This window comes from Micrasema longulum, unplaced genomic scaffold (genome assembly GCF_059751315.1).
Source record: "Micrasema longulum isolate JH-2025_06_02 unplaced genomic scaffold, ASM5975131v1 h1tg000076l, whole genome shotgun sequence".
NCBI lineage: Eukaryota > Metazoa > Arthropoda > Insecta > Trichoptera > Brachycentridae > Micrasema > Micrasema longulum.
The window spans coordinates 996,293-1,015,970 of record NW_028277283.1 but is presented as its reverse complement, the minus strand read 5'-3'; the positions used below and the strand labels follow the sequence as shown (position 1 = coordinate 1,015,970).

The 19,678-nt window shown below is 29.7% G+C and overlaps 1 protein-coding gene across 1 annotated transcript in view; it reads right to left on the bottom strand.

Moving 5' to 3' along the window:
- Positions 1-19,678, bottom strand: part of LOC148284927 (CD151 antigen-like) — a 486,275-nt gene that overhangs the window by 158,548 nt on the left and 308,049 nt on the right. The gene's annotated exons all lie outside the window — the stretch shown is intronic.

Sequence of the window (19,678 nt, the reverse complement as noted above, 5' to 3'; positions counted from 1 at the left end):
AATATTTAATTTTGAGGGCCATTCTCAACGAGTTGTAAATAACTCACTATTAAAAAATGGAATCAAGTTGGGGTAGAGTGGGATTCGAACCACGGACCTTTGGTCTGTGAGTCCGAGACACTAGCCACGGGACCACAACCCGACTGTGCTTACATTTGAGGTATAAATAAATGTAAAAAACAAAATAGTTCGATAAGAAATACGGGTAATATTTATAATCTTATATTATTTATACGGAAACGAATGTAAGAAGAAATTTACAGTAAAATAATATTCGATTTCTTAAAACGTCTTTCAGGTTCGGTTAGTGCCAAAATACGGCGTTTATTGGCAAAAAATAAAAGTAAATACATGCAGCACAAAACAAAACAACATTAGTGTCTGACATTGAATTGAATTGCAAGAAAATAATCCTAGCAGCTTCAATAGATACTAAAATACCTGTTCTAAAGCTACATTTATAATAGATTTACTCTAATGTATATTCACTAAAATAAAAATCATAATATCTTTTATAGGACTAGATTTTAATAAAAATAAAGAAATAACTAAAATAAAGTACTGAAAACTTAGTTTAAAAATTTTAAACAATAATAAATTGATCAATAAAACCAATATGTTCAAACACTTATAATCCTTTTATAGAAAAAGCTGTAGTTTTAATATTATACGTGCTTTTTGTTTTGTATTTTATTTATTTATTTATCCATTTCAAATAAAAGTTACAATTTACATGTATGTATTCATGAACTTATGGCTTTTTAGGATGTGCCTGTGTTAAGCTATAATAATTAACATGGAAAAAATACTTAATTAGAAGAAATAATAGCATGTTATTTTACGATATATGTATGAAATTATAGTAAAAATATTGTGACTAACGGCCAAAAAATAATATTTGATACTTTAAAAATTTAAAAAAAAATTGAAATACAAGGTTCAAAACATAATCTAGAAAACAGAATAGCAAAGAAAAAAAAGCATATTTACGTTTAATCGTTTTAATAATATGAGAGTTATTTATTATCACCAATTTACAATACAAATATGATATCCAAATAAAGTTAGTAAAAAGCCGTACACATAAAAATTTACAGTCCCATCAAGTATTATATCTACATTGTCAAAAGTATTTTAGAATTCATTCTAAAATACATTTAAAATAATGTATTTTATTTATAGTAGTATCCGTGCATATCGATTAAATGTGATTTTTCTTAAATCTCGGTTATGTACAGAATTGGGTCTATTGTGGTCCAGAAAATATAATTCACACTGACGTGCTTTAAGAAATTAGCAATTGTTTTCGTAGTGGAAAATAAGAACTGTAACATATTAAAAACATCGATAGTTATCTATGTCACAACGGTTATTTTAAAAGATTTGTTGTCTGTTTTATATATTTTCTTTCACATTCATTAAGGAAGTAAAGATAACAGTTGGTAATGGGCTCGTGGTTAATGGAAGCAATTTCTTTCCCAAACAGCTAGAACCGAAATGGTTTTTAGAGTAATTGAGTAGTTCGACGGGAGATTGGGAAGATAGGGTTAAATAGTTCGCGTGAGAACTTTTGCAGTACAAAGTTACTTTAACACGTTCTATTATTGAAGATTAGTCGTAGAAATTAGACAAAGAGCCTTCTCTTCTAAATTATACAAAGTGTAAAAAGCAATAACTGAAAGCATAAATACTACTTAGATAAATTTATCTTCTCATTTATGATACGACAAAATTATCTTCTGCATCATAACACATGATATTATTCGCAAGTCCAGGGTAAATACTAAATAAATTATTTTGAGAATGATTACATGAAATCGAGAAATCCATATGAAATAATAATAAAGAAATCGGTATCGGTACCGGTAAGGGCAGGTATGAAGGTCGTTAAAACGTTAATAAAATATTGTTATAAATTGAATATTACAACCAGAAATATCTTCTTTAAAAAAAAGAGAATACAATTCTATAAAAAAGGGTTTCAACTACAATATTTCAATTAATATTTTTTTTTAAGAATAACCGAAGGCATAATTTTACGTAGAAATAAAGGAAAATGTCACAAAAATGCCTGCATTTTTTACAAATTACAAATTTTATTAGTTCAATACTTTGTCTTTATTGAGATCAAAGGTACCTAAGTTAAGCCTTAATTTGAAATGGTGTAATAAAAGTAATTATAGTTTAGTAACATAAAACTTTTAAGTATATTTTTTAACAGAAATACCTTTAAAAATTTATGTTTTTATTTATTTTATGTTATTTTACTTTTTTATTATTATTATTATTATTATTGCGTGATTAAAAAAACATTCGTTTTCAAATTGCAAAATCGTATGATTTCCTCATTTTGCATGCGTTTTACCAGACTACAGCCTTAAAGTCAACGGTGTTGAACCAAATTTTTCTCGCCCTTTTACGCTATAGAATCGAACTTTTCAACGGTTTATCGTAGAGACGAATCATTTTGAATCAGCACGTAAAATGCCATTAAGATCGATCGTGTTGTTATCAAACCAAATTTTTCATGGACTTCCTGGGTATTCTTCATTTATTTATTTTGTTTTAAAATCTAACATTTTATTTATTTATTTTGTTCATTAACGCCCAAAGGGCATTTACAAAAAAACATTTAAAAAATACATGCTAACATACTAAATAATAAAAACAAAATATACAGAAAAAATATGTGAAATTAGTTAGAAAAGATATAATACAAAGTTATATAATGTAAAAAAAAAACAATAATAACAAAGGTATGCAAGAAAAAACAGTAAGCATATAAACAAAAAATGCAAAGATATAAGCTTATGAAATAAATTCTGTGGAGCAAACAAAGTAAATAAAGTGTTACGGTAAGCAAGAAAGAAAAAAATAAGTTAAATTAATAACCAAGCAAGCATATTTTATTGCGAAAAAAGAAGAAATAAAAATATTTAGGTATGAAATGCATATTTGCTAATACTACAATGCAATTTGATATAATGGTAAAAAATAAAAACACGTAATATGTAATAAAAATAAACAAGTTAATAATAGTTTGACGAGCAGCTACAAATAAACTTGATATTGTGGACTTATAAGATAATAAAGTATTGGACAAAATGTCTGCAGCCGTTCCATAAGTGTTACCTAACCTATGTAGTCTCAGTATCAATGAATTGTTTCGTTGGTTGGAAGAAGTACTGGAGCAATGAAACAATAAAATACTCCTAGTGTTGACAGCAGGTACTCTAAAATTAATCAATTCAAGTATTTTGGTACGTCAAAGAGAGAGTTTACAATTTTATACAGTACACTGAGATCATTAATAGTTCTTTTTTTCATTTTATATTTTGGCGGTGAGTTGTTGCTACATTTAATTTTTAATGGCTTTAATTTGATAAAAACTCTAAATATTTTGAATGTTTTAAATTGATTTATTTTGCCTGAACAGAATCAATTGCGAATTTGATAAATAATTTAATTTTTAGTATCGTATTTTATATTATTTGTGTAAACCACGACGCAAAAGCTGTTATGATGCATCGAATCATCACACGATGAAACTGATCAATTTTACGAACATAAAACTTGCTGCATCGATACATGATAACCTAGTGGGTCAGGTAATTACAAAATCAATATATCATCATTTAAAATATGAGTAAAAATAAATTGAAAAATATTACTTTTATATAAACAGAAAGTATAAATACCAAATTGTATAGTGCTGGCTTCGGGAAGTAAAACTATAAACCGTTTTTGAGTTAAACCTAACTAAGTAATCCAATTCCAAATCATGCTTACTTAATTCAGGATATCTGAATCAGGGCTTAAACGCTTTTAAAAAACTTCCCATCGTTTTAAATTAAAAAATGGCTTCCGTTTTTTGCCGGACAATAAAAGAAGCGCGAAATAAGAAAAACAACATGGAAAAGTCCAGCGAAGTCCGTAAACTTCAAGTCTTTGCTTGATTTCATTATCTTTACGCGAGCAATAACGATAATTTAATCATTCCCAGTGAAAAGTTGGTGAGGCAACTCCACGCGACGGAACAAACTTGAGAAGAAAGTTATCGATATAGGCGTGTCCTTCGTATAATGGCATTTTAATTCCCTTCACATTTCATCGTCGACATCCCACTCTGAGGGTGCAGATAGAAAATGAATAGAGCCTTAAATACCACGAGCCTTTCATTTATTTTTATAGCGGGCTCATTTGCCATAACTGACTTTATTCCCGCGTTGATCATAAATTAGAAACCGTCGAAACCCGATCTGGTGTTCTTTTAAATTGTCATGCTGTGTTGGAATTTTTAGTACGAGCAGGTACTACCAGATGTGTGCGCCACACCACCACCGCCACAGTGTTTAGCATAGAACCAGTTGTGCTAGGCGGACAAATCTCAACCAGATTTTCAAGAATTGATCGGTGGCACTACTATTACTACTACTACCATCACGCTATTTCCCCGTAGGGGTAGACAGAGAGAATGGATCGCCACACACGTCTATCCTGGCATATATTCCTAGTTTCTTCCACATTCATACATCTTGTCATACATGCCCTCAGTGGTTAATATAAATAACCCTTTCAAAGTATGATTCCAGGAAAAGTTTATCTAAAATTATCGTTACATAGTTAAAAGTAGGTAATTAAATAAGTTCGTTGGCATTGAAAAATCAACTTATTCTATTAATTACAAAATAAAATAAAGTTTTTTTTTTTTAATTAATTTTTTTTTTCAAATAATATAATTATACATTTTTACTTATTTTAAAATTTCAAATGTTATATTTTTTACTATTACTTAAATCCCACCAAGCCATTTTCTGTAGCTTGTTGGTGTTGATCATTATTTTTGTGTACTTTATTTTCTATTTATTGAATTGAAATTTTACTACGGCTTAAACAGCATATCCATGTAGCTATTAATTACTTATTGAAAAGATTTAGAAATGCATTTTATTTTCGAGGGCAACTTCTATTATAATTTATTGGTAAAAAATAAATCCGATGAGTATAAATATTTTTAGAACAGATCGATGGCATAGTTCCATAGAGGGATAACGAAAAAAATATGTTCTAAGTTATACTATTCATTACATTGAAAGAACATTGTTTTTCAATTCTATAAAGGTGTAAACCTCAAAAATTATTGATTTCCTTATAAAAGACAAATGTTTTCGTATGGAAATAAATGAACTCAACTATCTCTTAACTACATAACTAATTAAAACGTTGTGATAATTTGTATAACACCCTTAATCCTGAAACTAGTAACCATTGTGTAAATATTTTACATAAATGTATTCATATATACTACACTTACGGTGATGTAAATAATTATTTGTTACAAATCAATTTTAATCAGTCAAAACATTGGTCAGCCATTACTCAAAACAAGCTATTTCTAGTTATCTCTGTATGGAACTGAGCCATCGAGATGTCCAAATTATTTTGACCTTTTTTATAGAATCATAAATTTGAACATCAATTTTTTTTTTATCTCCGGTTAGATTTTATATGTGTTTTAGCTTAAACATAAAAAATAAAAATACATATATTTCAGACAGTACCGTAAAAGCATACAACTTGAGACAGTTTTCAACTTCAACTGACTATATCTTTTTATATATTTAATATTACGCTTTCAAACTTTAACACAAATTTGTGTCTATGTTTCAAATTACAGAAGCATACCACATTTTTGGACATTTTAATATCCTTTAATTTATTTTTTATTTTTTATTGCTGTTCCAATTTACCAGCAAATGTTGCAAACATGATTTACAATAAGAAAGTCGTAGTTTCCCATGTATCATTTTACTGCTTTAACCATGAGACAATAAAAATTTAAAAAATATTCAGTTTCCACAAATATTATTATAAATATGTCATGTGCAATTAGAGAAATAAATAAAAAAACATTCACCTTTAAAAAGCATTGTATAATTTGAAACGCTTACGTCATCAAATAAAAAAAAACAATCAAAAACAAAATTAAACCTATTTTAAAAATCGTAAAAAAAAACTAATTTAAAACTCAAAATTGAGACTGTGTGTAATTTAAGACATGTATAATGCTAGAACAATAAACAAATATTAAAATGCATACATTATCTTCACAGTCTGTACTTTTCTGTAATAAATTAACTATTGTAGTCGTACCGTATCTAATTATAAAATTATGGAGTTTTCACATAATTATTAAACATAACTATCAGAAGAGATTTGAGACAATTTGAGACTTAATAATTAAGACTTATGCACCTAATTTGAGACATAGTCTCAATTTACCTTCCAAAAAAAATGCTTTCATGTCTACAAATTTTTAGATTCACTCTACCAACCTACGCTTAAAGTGTAAAACATAGAGTTGGCTTGTTTACAGAAAAGTGTCTCACGAGATCGTATTACGAAATCGATTTAGAACACAACAGTTTTTTACAAATAATAAAGTTTTCAGGCATATTTAATTCAGAAATATATTTGAATTGAAAATCAGTGTCAATTTCTCAATAAATACTACTTACTTTATCTAAATTCCTCTTGACAGCAATTATACGTTCACAAGAAAAAACTTTGGAAGGACACTGCCAATGCTGCCTGAGTGGCAATGATACCAAATGTCATATTATGTACCGCGAAAGTTTCGTCTCAAATTACATTAATGTCTCATGTTAATACATAATATGATAATAAATAAATAATTAAAAAAAACGGTATTTCATCGAAAAAAGATGTGCAGCTGCCGAAGGAAAAAAAGGTGATTAAATTAATTAAAATACACACGTTTTTCTAAAAGTCAATATGAAGAAAATTTTTTACTTGTTGGCAGATCAAGATGTACCTATGTCAGATTATACAGCTGAAAAAATGATTTTTTGATCGGCGCACACCTCTACGTAATAGGTAACTTTATTTTTGTAATTAAGTTTGGTCAGTTTTTTATACCGTGTCACAGTCGCCATTCCTGCTTCCGTATTGAGATTTAAGTGATACAATTGTCAGGTTTATGTTCCTTAAATGCAGCTTAAGTAGTACCCCACTTTAACAGTACCCTACTTTACATACTCGTACTAGCATTTCTAAGAAGCATGAAGTAAATATGATGATTGTTGCACGGAACCACTTTCCTTTTTTACGGCATACGAAAGCACAAACAGCGACAGCGGTACGGTATAAATTACTCATAGAACAATAAATAAAATAACGTAATTTTTACTGAAAATTACATATCACATCAGCTCAGTTTGCTGTAATGATATTTGAAGCGTAAGTAAGATACGCGAACATAAACACCATCATGGGAAAGGCGGTAAATTTCTAAGAAGGATTTATTTTAACTCTTTCAATTCTGATCTCATTGTTAAGCGCGAGGCTAAAATGTCTGCGCAAATAAATAATATTTTCTCTTGTCATCTCTCGGCCTTATCATGTTTGAGAAATTTGCGTTCTAAGTACATAATAAACGAAAACAAATCTCTTCAGCCTTTGCTTGGGTCCGCCCGGGTAACTTCAATAATTTTACGGCACCCGATGGAATAAAATCAAAGGAAACTGACATTAAGATTTGAACTAAAGGTCTTAAGGTGAAATTTATTAAGATTGTAGATTGAAATTATTATTTTATTGTTTTGAATAGGATAACTTTGTAGAACTTCGACGAAAGTAATGATAACGATGTATTTCAATATTAACTCTTTTAAATTTCATACAGTATTTATATTTTTTAATCAAAAAGTACTTGTATTTATTATTCAAACAAATTTGGGAACATTACTTTTGTAAATTATTTTACTACCTATATAATGTTTTCATAAAAAATCGACGCTTGCATTCAAAAACTAAAACAGAATATAAAAATCAACGTTTTCATTTTTATATCTAGTATCTAAAATGTTACAAATATTAAAAAAAAAAAAACAGTTTATTTATTTTCAGTTCACAAACAGTAAAAGATATCACAGTATTAATACAATTTATAAAATGAAAAGTAATAACACTAAACTTCTTGCACCAATTATATGTGAACACCAATAGTCACAAAAGAAAAATGAAAGTTTGTACATAGACCAAAATTTAGTTTTCATTTTATGTTATTAAACAGTATATTTTATTTTTTATAAGATTAATTTTAATAAAATTTATTTTAAGATAGATATAATTTTACTAGATTATTAATAAAGTCTCGTAGTAGTAATAAGTTTTTTTAAATGTACATCAATAATTATAGTAATAATAGTCACAATAAAATAAAATAAATAAAAAACAATGTGTACTCTTATTTACTTTATCCGTTTTATTATTGTACATGTTAGTTAGGGTGAGTATATATATTTAGGGTGTGTGAGGGTGTGTGTATATGTGTATGGGTGTGTGAGTATTGTGTGTATGCGAGAGTGTGTAGTGAATATAAGTGGACCTATTGATCAATGATTATAAAAAAATAACTGTTTTTTTTTTAAACCTTAATGAGGAAACCTATCAACCACCTTATCGATCGATGTAAAATTGTTAAGAACGCTTCGGCCTAAAATCCAATTTTAAGTAATAAAAAAACAATACATATATCTACATGTGTGTATATGTGTATGGGTGTGTGTACATACATATATATATATATACATATATATATATATATATATATATATAAATATATGTATGTATATATATATATTTATTTATATATATATATATATGTTTATATATATATATATATATATATACGTAAGTACTCATTATTCACAGGGATCTGTCACAATAGACATTCACAGGTCGCAATATAAAACGAAGCTTTATAGTTAAAATGTTAGTTTTTAAATTTTACTTACTTACTTACCTACTTCTTGTTTAACAATACACTCTCGTATAATAATATATGTGTAATATAAATATGTGTTAAAACATAGATGCATTGGCTTCATATTTAATAATTGACATTTAAAGGTCCCTTTTAGTTATTTTTCGTGATTTATATCAGGTTAAATAAAGTTTCTATCGTGTACTAACCTATTGAGGCGTCTTTCCATTTACGTAGTAGATAATATACTACATTTATGCAGCAATATACCCTACAAAGAGCTTTTGACATTTCCGTAAATTTTAAGTATGCACCAACCTTTATGATTTTCTTTCAAAGCTTGTAAAAGGTTTGGTTAATAATTAAGCATCCCACTGTTAAAAATGCACGGTTCGTTTGGTTTTGCAGCCATATGACGTGGAAAGAAAAATTAAATTTAAAAAAGGAGGGTTGTTTTGAATTGGGAATATTTACATAGAATCGGCACAGTCAATCCGAAATATTTGTTTAAAGGGTGGCTTTGCGTACGGATAGGCTATAATAATGGTGATGATAATCGTTAAAAACGTAAAATAAATATAAAGACTAGTACACTGGCGATCCCTGTGGTGTAATGGCTAAGATGCTTGCCTCATGCACGGGGGATTTCAGGTTCGATTCCCGTGGAGTTCGTAAAACATATTTAAATCCACTATCACTATCTTAAATACGAATTTCGACTAAATAAACAGTAACATCAAACTCTACCACAGAGATATCCTCCAGCACAGTACACGATTGATCAGAAAACAAAATTCGTATGGGATTTGTCAATTTAACTAAGTTTGGTCCAAGATCCTTGCATAACTTTCAAACAGTTTAATCAATAGACACAAATATTTCAAAAATATATTTTCGAGGAGTATTTTATTAAAATAATATTGCTTTCATTGATTCTGAAAGTGTTAATTTTTTACTCTTGTATGGAATATTTGAAGTTTTTTTTTTTTTTTTTTTAATTAAAAAAAAATTAACTGATTAAACCACTATTTCAGAGGCTTTTCAGTATGTGGGAAAGAGAGAATTTGGAAGGAGTTATGAAAAATACATCACGACACTCAATTAAAAATCAAAATCTTTCTTGGATTTTATTTCTTGCAACTTGCGGGAATCGAGCCCGCGACGTCAAATTTGCAGTTGACCGTTTAAAAAATAAGTTTAAAATTTTTTTTTCAATTAAGTTGTTTATTTTTAACATGTGTATAATATTTTTTAGTATGTTTTGTGCATAATGAGAGAGTATGGATACTACCCATTGCAGTACTTAGTACCTTTAATTGTTTTTATGTAAGCTTGGTATCACACGTTTACGAGTCAGAACAGCCTTGTTTTGCTTAAGATGGCCTTCAAACTTCTTAAAGGATTGATTTACAAACCCAACATTTTGGAGCACATAAAATTATATTTATTTATTTATTTAACTTTTTGTAATAATTTTTGAAACAAGTTCTTATAAATTATGTTTATATCCAGAATAGTAAACCTATGTCAAATATGTTTTCAATTTATATTTTTGTTGTAAAATATGTATTATCGAGGTTTTGGGTGTTTTTCTTAAAAATGCATATTATTATTGCGATTTTTTATTTATTTCCAATTGTTGTATCAATTATGTTCCATGTATTTTTAAAATGTATAAGGTTTATCTGTTTTTTCTGTCTTGTCTGTAATATTGTTTTGCTCCCCTTTAACATATGTGAACACTGTTTGTTTCTGGCAAGTATTACCAAGAATGGTAAAGGCCATAATAAAGGGAAAAAAATATAAAAAAACAATAATAATAATAAAACACAGGTTTTTTTTTTGATACATTTTCTCTAGCAAACATTGAAATCGGTTCAGTTTTGAGGTACGGAAAATGGGGATACGAGACCTCGATTTTATCGATTTTTGTTGGGCGTAATCAGGGGAGGCATCTGCGATAGTGACAGAAAGACTTCATTTAATACATATTTATTAAACCGCTCTTTCGCCACACGTCCTGTTAATAACAAAATCTTTGTTTCGTCTGAGGATATTTGCAGAGTTTCGCATGGCAGGAAGTAATAAGACTATTAACCAGAAATAAATTCCTGTGTTTCAAGCGGCTAGAATTACGTTAGTTTCAGCAGTTAGCTTTCGCTTGACTTACCCCGGTTGTTCGGTTGGTCCGTAAAGTTTAACTAAACGGAAAAATTCCGAATCAGACAAAATGCAGTCACGAAACAAAAAGATATTTATAACGCTTTTGTCATTTATTTTAAAGGTACAATGCTCGTGGATATTTTTTTCGTTGGCGTTCTTCCTAAGCAATTTAATCGCCGTCATTAAGACTGACTGAGAGATTAAAAGCTACTTGTGGTTTAGTGGTCACTCAAAAAACAATCTAAAACTTCGTATTGGGACAAAAATAAAAAAAAAATGTTAATAAATGTAAATAAACGGAGTACCCAAAATACACAGAGCATACAAAAAATATATACATTCTACTTAATTTCAATTATTAAATAAGTGCATCAAACATTAATTTTGCCTTATACACAGTTTAAAACTTCTAGCCGAAATTTATTCACTGTTCACTTGACGATATAAAAATTCAAGAATAGCTCATCCTTTATATTTCAAAATAATGGTAAATTATTACCAAAATGCGATAACAAATAATTCATGAAAATAACTACATAATATGTTTAGACATAAAAAAAATAATTGCCTCCCGACTTTTTTATTCCCTTCTCGAAAATGTTTTCCCTCTCTGTTGCAACAAATTAAAATATTTAATATTTCATAGCAACTTTTATAGACCATATTCCAAAACGGGTAATGTTCTCTTAACCAAAAGAGGTACATAAAAAAACGTAAAAAGAGGTCAATACAGGCACGAAATATTGTATAACATTGAGTTAACATGCTCAAAAAAAAAAGGTGCAACAAGGATAACAATAAAAAACGATATATTACAACAGAGATGAAGAATAAAAAGGACAACACAAAGCTTTAACTGTGTCGGCGTGTCTGAGGAATATAATATGGAGAAATAAGAATGTGCGTATCGAAAGCAAGGTTAGAATATACAAGAAATGTGTAAGACTCATCATGACGTACGCTGTGGAAGTGCCGGTTGACACTGTTCGTACAAAGGGACTACTCAGAGCTGCTGAAATGAGGATCTTAAGGGCCATTACTGGAAAAACGCTCCGAGACCGAATCCGGAATACTACAATAAAAAATACCTGACAAATAGAGGATATCGTGCGATGGAGCAGATTCAGACGAAATACTGGAGGAGCCATGTGGACAGAATGAGCAGTAATATACTTGTGTACAACTGCAGACAATGAAATCCCATTTGGACAACGTCCGCTTGGAAAACCTCTCAAGAGATGGAGGAAGAGTCGGACATTATCATCTCAGTAGGACAATTAGTTTTCTGTAACACAGATCTAAGGATCTCTTAAAAAATTAAAAATATATAAGTCTAGGCATTTACAGGGCTTATGGTGTGTCATTGGCTGGCTTAAGTGGCCACTTTACACATTAAAAAAAAGTTTTTTTGTTTGATTATGTTTTATTACTGAATTAAACATTTTATACACAAAAGTAATTTAAGAGTCCTCCTTGCTAGGGAAAACTGTTCTGAAGAGGACTGTACAGTACTCATTTTTTTTTCCTATTTCGTGTGTCATCCAAATTTAAAAAAAAATTATAACCTAATTTTCCTCAGCCATATTTTGATTGCTCTTTTGAAATATTGTTTGTTGTCGGTTGATTTAATTTTATGTGAAACCATATTAAAAAATTTGGCAGAAAAATAATCCTTGCACCTTTGACCAAGTGTTGTGTTAAAAGAAGGAATATTGACAAATTTCTTACCCTTGTTATATATTCACGTTCTTGAGCAGGTGGATGACGATGTCCATCTCTAAATCTGTCTAGCAGAATAATTTTAGCGTATATGAGGCATATTTCAGGCACATCAAAGGCTTTAAAGATTTCTGTAGATGGAGTTCTTATTGGTACCTACATAATAACTTTTATGATGCCTTTTCGTGCTTTAATAAATCGTTTAAGATGTGCAGCTGTAGCGGATCTCCATTTAATTAGCCCGTATTCTAAACGAAATTGGCAAAGTGCATTTCGGGTTGAATCCAGTTCTTGTATAGACACATTTGGATAAACTCAAAATATTGTTGATAAAACCCAGAAGTATAAAAATGAAAAGTATTTTCAGGCGTTTCTTAGTACGTATGTGAAACAATCCAGTCAGAATGTCACCCACATCAATGAAGGTTTTAGCTCCTTAACTTCACATAGGTTAACAGACAGAAGAGTTGATGGAATAAAGTTGTTCAAACATAAGCAGAATGGTCAATGTTACACAGCGTATTTAGTGGCCACTTAAACCAGCCAATGAAAGGCCACACGTTCCTTTTTATAAAATGTTCTTCATCTATGCTGTTAATGTATTAATTTTAATAACTTCCAGGGGATTTGAATCCAGTTCTTGTTTACAAATATTTGGACAAACTCAAAATATTGTTGGCAATAAAAAATGTTGGATAGAAACACTTGCTGAAGAAGTCACCTCGTCTGTCGTTAAACACGCGTCTCTCCAAGCTTAAGAATTCCCTAAATTCGAAGAACCAGAATCGAGCTCTTCGGCCTCATTAAGTTCAATGTTTAAGTTAAGTTGTCTAAGTATTAGGAAATCGGGCAGTTTAAGTAAAGTAACATTTTGTGTTAGATCAGGACGCTTATGAGTCGTACACATATTTATTTTTAATTACTTTAAGTTTTATTAATATGTTTGAGTCGGGTTTTCATGTTTAAATGTATGTGTTTTTTTTACTTAATTTTTATAAGAACATCTTTCCTATTTTTCTGAATGTTTATATACTACTTATTTTTAATGTGCAAAGGATGGCATTTACAAGCGGTTTGTTTGTTTTTATTTTTATTCCGAAAAAACCTATTTACAAATTGATATAAATATGTATGTATACTAGATGCGGCACCTGTCTTGTGTTCTTTTTAACTGAGGCTGCGGAATTTAACTTTTATTTGGTGGGAAATAAACAGCGGTGATTAAATGTGAAGCAGCGTAAAAAAGCGTGACATACAGCTTTGAATTTACAGTAAACAGGTATAGACAGTATTTTTACTCCACTACGCGTTTTGCACGACAATGTTGGTGCGGCATGGCAAGACTGAGCTGATTTGTAGAACATAATTAGAACCTGTCGTTTCATGAGGCATCTTCTCTATTTAATCTTACCTCAGTTTTTTAACAGAGTTTTTTTTGTAAAAAAACATTAGAAAAATACACGCAATTCCCGATAAATCACTATTCAAGCAATTTGTCATCGAGTGGTCAAACATAAGCTCGATATTTTATTTTAAAACCTATAGAAAATGGATGCAAATGCGAAATGTTCAAAGCATGAAATAAAAAAAAAGTATAAACAAAATAGTTATAAATATATACAACAGTATAAAAATATATTATAGCTGCAAGACGCTTAAATAAAAATAAAATAATATAAAAATAAAATAAAATAGGTTCCCTAAGATTTAGATTATTCGTAGATATTCTAGAAAACAATCATTTTCATTTTCAATACAGGGACCAAATATGGTTGCTCATATTATAATGTTTAGATTAGGAATAAATTAGATAGTTTGATTCATTTCAAACAAATTCCAATAAAATACTGTTAGATTCACCACCTAAAACAATAAAATATTAATCAAATTATGTTTCAAGCACTAACAATGTCATTTTTAATAATTTAACCACGTATTTATTTTAAGTAAAATCATTTAATTAAGTTTTGTCAAACAAGTGTTCCTTAATCAAAGCATTACGCTTTGATTCAGATTTCATAAAAAAACTATTGTTAAATTATTTACCCAGATAATCAATTAAAAATCACATTACAAAGTAACGAAATTGTGTATACGTTTTATGTATAGTTCTAACATCAAACTAATACCTAGTTCTATCGTTTTTTTTATTTAATTTTGTTTATTGAATTTCCATTCATTTATTTTATTGTAGGAAGACTTTTTGTCTCTTTAGTATATACTCGTGTATCCCCTCTCCCCTCTTTCTCACCTGCCGATAAACCTCTAGTGTAGAGGCTTAGTAGGTTACTTCTTTAAAAACATGCATAAATATTTAAAGTATCCATTTGATATGTTTATTAAAGGTAGTTGAAATTCACAAAAAAAACAAATAGCTAATAAAAAAATAATGTATGCATATATCTTTTTTAAAGAAACATAAATATTAGCGTTTTTATAATTTACCCAAATATTTCAATTTTGCTAGCCATTTTTTAGGCCTGGCTCACTATTAGAAAATGGAAATCAAGTTGGGATAGAGTGGGGTTCGAACCTCGGACCTCTGATCCGTGAGTCCGCAACACTAGTCACGGGACCACAACCCGATTTTTATTCAAAATTCGAATTCAAATTATTTATTTACAAAGTAACATAACAAATAACAAAGGATTTAAGACGTTAAATTGGAATTTTATATCAAACCAAGAACCCTTGAGCAATGGTTCAATATTATTAAGATATAATAATCTCTAATAGCAAGAGTATTTGCCTCTTAAGCATAGTTTCACTAATGTGAAAGATGTCAATCTCCAAAGTGATAATGTTCAGCTGCTTGACTGTTCTTCCAATCGGCATGACCAGAGGCAGGTTGGTTTTGGATCTGGAAACCGGGAGGTAAAACAGTCTGTGCTGACGCTATCGGAGATAGCCATCAGGAACATAGAATTTGATACTCTCTAAAATGGCCGAGTCATCGATGAAACCCCTTAACAGTCTGAAAAAATGAGTCAGTGTAGACCCATCCCCCATCCCATCCCAATGTTAATAAAAATAACATGTAAAATATATAGGCAGAATGCAGAATGAACAGTATCAGACTTGTGTGCACTGCAGCCAATGAAATCATATCTGGAAAACGTCTGCCTGGAAGACCAACCCAAGAGATGGAGGAACAGTTTAATCTCATCGTCTCAGGTGAACCACTAGTTTTCCGTAAAACAGATCTTAGGATTTCTCAAAAGACGAAGAAGAAGAAATATTAGTTTCACCAGAGTATGTGCATTCTTCCGATCTAGAGGTGATGTAAGTTTGATGCCGCATCAATTATTGTGAACGCCGATTGATTAACCAATGCAATTACGTGTGTTTAGGTAACTTTCAAATAAACATAAAACCAAGGGGGATTTTCGGGAACATATTTTAGTTCAGCGTGTTTGTCAGGAAGTTAAGAAATATTTTAAATCCCGAATGTAGAGCCGAGATTTATGAAGGCGTTAAAAATGCGTCGTTACCATAATAAAGCCATCGTAATATTTTGCACACGCTCATTATCTACAAACGAGGAAAATAAGGTTAAGCTGAATATGTCGTAAAATAAATTTAAAAATAAATACTGGCTTTAAAGCCATTCAGGATATTTTTTGTTTCAAGGTTAAATGTCATATTTTAAACAAACTAAACAATTAAATTTAACTGAACTCTTAAAACTAGAATCCCTTAAATTTATTTATAAATTAGCCACTGATGTAATCGTAGACGAAGAATTAAAAATTGAAAAATAACTGTAGTAAACATGAACACAATACGAGAATATCAGAAAAATATTAAATACAACCTTAAAAAAAGAGAAAAACAATCGAGACTAATAAACCATGGACTGAAATTATATAATAAGCTACCAGACAAAACTAAACAAAAGACTCAGACAACCTTCACGAAAGATGTTAAAAACAGTATTAGCAGTAGAATGTGAATTTTTTAAAAGTAAAAATATGTTGTTAAATGTATGTAACCCGTAAAGGTTTATCAATAAAAAAATTAAATAAAAAAAATATTTTTTTTTAGTTGTAATGTTTATTAAAAATTAACTTATTTTCTTTTCATATTTAAACACGCATTTGTGATAAACAGTACAAAGCTGTCTTTTAAAATAATTTAACATTAAAATAAATCGCAAGTAAAGCTTAATGTGCGCGATTGAACACCAATTTACTTCTATTGCTTGTAGATATGTATACGAGTACGTATACCGTGGGGTACTGGCGCCCTTGATACTTGATGAAAACTCGAAGATACAGACAGGGTCGATAGTGTATCTTTGTAACTGGTGGGAGAATTTACCTTTAACTATACCGCCGTAGTGAAGGTATGGCTTACTTAACTTTCGATTGCAATCGCCCCTGGTTAAATAGTAAAACAATACACATTTGAAAAATATTGTTGAAAATTCTTACAATGTTCTTTTGTTTTATTTTTATATAAATATTCACCGAAAAATCAGCAACTGAAAATATCCCGAAATTCACAATTTTTACCCTATGGAAAATATACAGGATAATGCAAATGATAAATGGATATTTAGACCGTTACTTTTTATCGTTAAGTGCTGAAAAATTATTTCATTACATCATGAAAAAATCATTTTGACAAATGACATAACTCCCGATGAGAAATGGAAACGAGTTGAAAAGAAATATTTCCTTTATTATGGTTTCGATGGAAAAAAAAACTAATCATTTGGTTTAATATTAAACACATAACTTACTTTTTATTAGATTTTTGTGATTTATGGATTTGATTGTGCGAAAAAATGTTTTTTTATCGTGCATGTTTGATATCTATACATAATATGTTTACTTACTAATTTATGTAAGAAAATATCATATTTTTATCCAAAAACAACAGGAATCCCATAAATAAATAAGTTTAAAAATAAAATATAATAGTAGAACATGTGTCACACAAAGTAGAAAATATAAAATATTGTGGCACCTCCGTCATAGACAATCCTCAAGGACCTACCGAGGAGCGAAACCACACTAGTGAACGCAGCTCGTTAAGTTACCAGCCTGCGGTTCGATACCCAGCCGGAAGTAGAGGGAGACAAGAACAAACACTATAAAAAGCGCGAAGTTCAAGGCCCGTTCTTCTCTCCTTGTCCGAAATTCAACTGCAGTGCTTCCTCACATAAAATTAGTCTTCTATAAAACACGTGTTAGATGTAAATTTGAATTAAGTTAGATTTTATTGAATGTGTAATAAAATATCTTTGCATTACACGCCAGTTTCTTATAAAATAAATAGTGTTATCCATGTAAGTAAGCCGTTATTTCTTGTGTGATAAAATATATATATGAATCCTTTTCCCCACCACCTTCTGAAAAGAACGTAGTAGGGTGTTGAGCGAGAGGTCATAAGGTACCGACGGGACCGATTGCAGGCTCCAACAGGGACGCGAGGCCCCGAGCGGATGGATGCAGGTAAAAAGGAAGATAGCCTAATCCTACCTCACGTACACGCCTGTGAGTACAAAAGTTACACACAGCGTGTACAGAGAGACCCCAACAGGTAAGCAAAACGCCACACACACCCCACAACTACATACAAGAAAGGGAATAGGTAAATATGACGATTATAAATATGTAAGGATCTTTTAAATACTGCTGAGTAAACAAAACAAATTGTTGGTAGCATTTTTTTTTTCATTCCCGCGAAAACGGTTTATCGCATTGGCCACGCCCTTGGTTCGATCAAATTTTAACCCTTTTTTGTGACCGATTAAATTGAAATAAAACGTCGTCACGAATCTTGACGACACGATTGTCAAGGCCAAACATGTCGCGTTTTCGTGGAAATGTATTTTATAACAATTTTTCTTTTTATTAATTTTGAAAGAAAACATTTTTTATTCTCAATATATTTATATTGATTAAGAAATTGCAACAGGGATAGGGAACATTTTAGAGAAGGTAATATGGAAGTATAGGCATTTACAGGGCTTATAAAGTGGCCACTTTACACGTTGTGTAACATTCACCACTTTCCCTATCATAGAACAGAGATTATTAGATTTTTTCCAAATAAAAATATATATATGTATTTTAAAGACAATAGAAATATTTGCGTTTTTATGATTTACCCAAATATTTATGTATTGAAAACGTTTCCAAAGTTCAAATTTTTGTACAAATCGTAAGAATAACAATGCAATATAAAAACTGCGTTAGATGAAACAATTTTCTTACTCTTTTTTTAAAGCTATTTTTTCAAAATATTACTTTAATGTCGATACTTAGAATAATATTATGCATAGTAAGATATTTGGTACAATTTGTAGATAAATTATAGTATTGTTAAAACTGTAGAATTTAAATTTGAAAGAAAAAAAAATATGTGACTTCTTTAAACAATAACTAAGAGAATAAAATAAAAACAATATTATAAATCTAATCTAACTCCATATCTGCGAAGAAAAAAAGAAAGGGCGTTTCAAATTACCCAACCAGTGGGGGGCTATTTGGGATTCAATTTTCTAGAGGCCGTTTTCATTGAATTAAATTGGGAATAATTCAATCACTTTAATTTTCCCAAAAGTAAAAACCACGCTGAAAGAATTTTTTTTCAAACCATTCCTGACAATGAAACAACCATTGCAGAGCAACTAAAGGCACTTCCGAAAGAAACCTTCCAGAAATGCTTCTAATCATGGAAACAATGTAATGTAATGTTTTTGTTAATAAAATGATTAATGGTTATACCTCAAAATAGTTGACTCAAAAGGTTTTTTCTAATCAATGTGAACACGAATATAAAACAAGAAATAAACATGAAGTAAGACTACCATTTCGTAGGAAAACAAGCACACAGAACTCATTGATGGACCGAGCTGTACAGTTATATTATAAGGAAATACCATTAGAAATAAGAGAGCAAAAAAATATTATTTCATTTAAATGTCAATTAAAAAAACATGTGTTTAGCAGATAAGTTTTAAAAAGTAATCTTATTCATGTTAGCTTTATAGAAGTT